The sequence below is a fragment of the Psammomys obesus genome, unplaced genomic scaffold (assembly GCF_907164565.1).
Source record: "Psammomys obesus unplaced genomic scaffold, mPsaObe1.curated_primary_1811, whole genome shotgun sequence".
NCBI lineage: Eukaryota > Metazoa > Chordata > Mammalia > Rodentia > Muridae > Psammomys > Psammomys obesus.
The window spans coordinates 6,544,811-6,548,648 of record NW_026596125.1 but is presented as its reverse complement, the minus strand read 5'-3'; the positions used below and the strand labels follow the sequence as shown (position 1 = coordinate 6,548,648).

The 3,838-nt window shown below is 45.3% G+C and overlaps 1 protein-coding gene and 1 long non-coding RNA gene across 2 annotated transcripts in view; both read right to left on the bottom strand.

The window, feature by feature from the left end:
- LOC129665060 (uncharacterized) overlaps positions 1–1,484 on the bottom strand; it is a 5,524-nt gene extending 4,040 nt beyond the window's left edge. Inside the window, exon 1 of the long non-coding RNA XR_008718331.1 lies at positions 101–1,484. This is a non-coding gene — a long non-coding RNA (uncharacterized LOC129665060). The remainder of the gene's footprint in view (positions 1–100) is intronic.
- As3mt (arsenite methyltransferase) overlaps positions 1–3,838 on the bottom strand; it is a 28,409-nt gene that overhangs the window by 8,195 nt on the left and 16,376 nt on the right. The gene's annotated exons all lie outside the window — the stretch shown is intronic.

Genomic DNA, 3,838 nt, shown 5'->3' with positions numbered 1-3,838 from the left:
TGTGTGTGTGTGTGTGTGTGTGTGTGTGTGTGTGTGTGTGTGTGTGTCCTGAAAGCAGGGCTATTAGCAAACCTAAATTAGTGCTTAGCCAGTTCCTTACCCTTTCTGTAGGAGGCATGCTAGGATTTTGTCCTGGTGACTCCAGCAGGAAAGGCTGACTATTATTGTCTGCATGTGCCCTGTCTCTTCTCACACAGCATTACTCCTGTTGCTGTGGATTTTTCTTCACAAGTTGAACAAACAACCTCCCAGCACCGCCAGCATGGTCCGCACACTGCCAGCACGGTGCTGTAGCCTCGAGTAGGACCAGGGTGCACTGCGGCAGAGGAAGGCACAGGAGACAGAAAGGGTCATAAGGAATGCTGTGCAAAGATTGGCTTTGGAAAAAGAAACCATTCCCGCTGCTCTCTTTTTCTATCTCTTTATCTCTCATCTCTCCAAAAAAAGATTGGTCTTGGAGTTGATGGTGTAGCACACTCATTAATCGAAGCACTGGGTTGAGGGCAGTGGGCAGAGGCAGGCAGATCTCTGAGTTCAAGGAGAGCTTAGTCTACATAGTGAAGTCTAGGACAATCTGGACTACAAAGTGTGACCCTGTCTTGAAACGGCAAAACCAACCCTTGTTATGACTGCAGCCATCTCCAGCTGTAACTACCGTGGTTGTTTCCCAAGGTACACCCACGAATCACCATCCACAGTAGTTTTCTAACAAGTGATAATAGACAAGAGCTGTTAGGGCATGCAGAGAGCAGCAGTACAGCCTGGTACAAGGATGCAGCAACAGCTCTGGCAGACTCCTAAGAGAACTGGAGTCACTCCGGCTAGAATAAGGTCACGTCAGTCTCCATCCTCATACATGTCCTCTTTCTGGCCCACGTTTTGGGGCTCCAACCAGTGTCGCTCCTGCCTAGGCCCACACTTCTATCCATAAGTCCATCAGTAAACTACCCTGTGTACAGACCTGGCTCTGTCTGCCTCTCCCTCAGCACGCTGCATCAGTCCCTAGACACCGAGCAGTCTCACAGCGGATCTCTAATAAACTTGGCTCTCTTAAAGACCGTGGGGAAAATGCCACAAGGCTTACTTGTATGTTAACATAAGTGTATGCTGACGTAAACTACAATAAAGTAAAAACAACATAAAAGTGAAAAACTTTGAAGAAAGATAATTTTTGAGACCAGAGTAAAGGTTACATGGAAGAACAATAACAGAATCCTGAAAAGAAGACTGGCCAGTGGTGGCATACACCTTAAGGCCAATACTTAGGAAGGAGAGATGGGGATTTTTGAGTTCAAGGCCAGCCTGGTCCACAGAGCTAGTTCCAAAACAGCCAGGGCTATACAATGAAACCCTGTCCTGAAAAAACAAAAACAAAACAAAAGAATCCTAAAAAGAGGAAGGGAGCTGAAACCTATAAATTGTTCTTTGACCTTAACATGTACACAGAAATTAAAATAAAAATGTAATCAAATACTGTTGCTTTAAAAAAAAAAAAGATTAGATTATATAAGACAACATTTCAAAACAGTAGAGATATAATTATTATCTAATAAATGAAGCAAAATTTGGACTAGTTGATATTTGGAATGAAATGTCACAGGCTCTGCAGTATAAAAAAATGGGGCCCAGTGGGATCTAGAAAAGATCATCCTGAGTAAGTTATCCCAGAAGCAGAAAGACACACATGGTATATACTCACTTATAAGAGGATATTAGACATATAATATAGGATAAACATACTAAAATCTATACATGTAAAGAAGCTAAAGAAGAAGGAGGACCCTGGGTAAGATGATCAATCCTCACTCAGAAAGACAAACAGTATGGACATTGGAAGAAGGAGAAAACAGGAAACAGGACAGGAGCGTACTACAGAGGGCCTCTGAAAGACTCTACTCAGCAGTGTAGCAAAGCAGATGCTGAGACTCATAACCAAACTTTGGGCAGAGTGCAGAAAATCTTATGAAAGAAGGGGGAGATAGTAAGACCTGGAGAGGACAGGAGCTCCACAAGGAGAGCAACAGAACCAAAAAAATCCAGGCACAGGGGTCTTTTCTGAAACTGATACTCTAATCAAGGACCATGCATGGAGATAACCTAAAACCCCTGCACAGATGTAGCCCATGGCAGCTCAGTGTCCAAGTGGGTTCCCTAGTAATGGGAACAGGGACTGTCTCTGACATTAACTCAATGGCTGGCTCTTTGATCACCGCCCCCTGAGGGGGGAGTAATCTTGCCAGGCTACAGAGGAGGACATTGCAGCTAGTCCTGATGAGGCCTGATAAGCTAGGGTCAGATGGAAGGGGAGGAGGACCTCCCCTATCAGTGAACTTGGAGAGGGGCATGGGAGGAGATGAGGGAGCGAGGGAAGGTGGAATGGGGAGGGAATGAGGGAGGGGGCTACAGCTGGGATACAAAATGAATAAACTTAATTAATATATAAAAAAATCAAAATTTAATTAAAAAATGGGGCCCAAAACTTCTTCTACCAGAAGTTATGCCCGTTATGCCCTCAGGCATCTAGGGAACCCTATCCAAATACTAGAGGTCCCAAATGTTTCAAGACTGAGGCTCTTATACATTTTTGGCTTGTCTCCCAGATATGGCTACACATATTTTTATTGGCTGCTTTAAATTATTAGGCAGTGGTGGCTGGAATGAGAAGGGAGAGGAGGAAAGGGCTGCAGGAGAGATGTAGTCAGTCCGTATTCCAGGGGGAGGGCACTACTGACCCACCTACATGTCCACACGGACAGACCAGCCCATGTGGCTGTTTCCTAGGCTTTTTCCCTCTTAGCCCCTCCTCAGTAACCATGTGAACCTAGCATGGCGGTCCGTGTATGTAATCCAGAATTTGGGAGGTAGAGACAGGTGAGCAGAAGTTCATGCCAATCCAGGCAACATGAAACTGTCTCAAAAGAAAACGGGAAGGGGGTGTCACACGTCAGTGTTCGCTTTGCTGTAGGTGGATTCAGTTCCCAGAATAGGCATGACGGTTCACAGGCACCTGTAACTCCAGTTCCAAGAGACACAACTCCTCTTCTGACCTCCACAAGCAGGAGACACAGACATGGTGCAGAAACATACACAAATGCAGCTTATACACATAAACTATATATTTAGACATAGCGTCTGCGTAGCCCTGGCTGTCCCAGAACTCACTCTGTAGACCAGGCTGGCCTCTAACTCAGAGATCCACCTGCCTCTGCCTCCTGAGTGCTGGGATCTAAGGTATGCTCTATCACTGCCTGGAATTGTTGGGACAATCTCTTGTGTGCAGTGCAAAGGGGTCTCTGTATTATTCAGATGCTGATTTCTGTACCTGCAGAGACTTGAATACAGGTGGACTCAGAGATTATATTTTTATGAAGCATCACCTGTCTCAGTGTTTTGCAAACATCTTCTCCATCATCTTCTGATTGGCTTAATAAAGACTTGAATGGCCTATTGCAAAGCAGGAGAAGATAGGCGGGACTTCTGGGGAGAGATAGATAGGAATGTGGCTGGGGAGGGGTGTCCGCCAGCCAGACGCAGAGAAATAAACAGGTGCTAGGGCTGAGAGAATGAGAGGTAACAAGCCACACGGCAGAACACAGACTAGTATAAACAGGTTAATTTAAGTTATATGAGCTAGCTGAGCCAAGCTTTAATAGATAAATAAAATCCTCCATGTCATTACTTAGATGGCTGGCAGGTCAAGACAGTTGGGCAATATGGAATAAATCTTTTTATTTATGGCTAGAATGTAGGACTTACTAGTGAATATGATCGAGGTAGGACATCCCCGTGGAAGCCCACCTAAGTGACATGAGTGACCCCACAGCCACTGGTGAGGAGC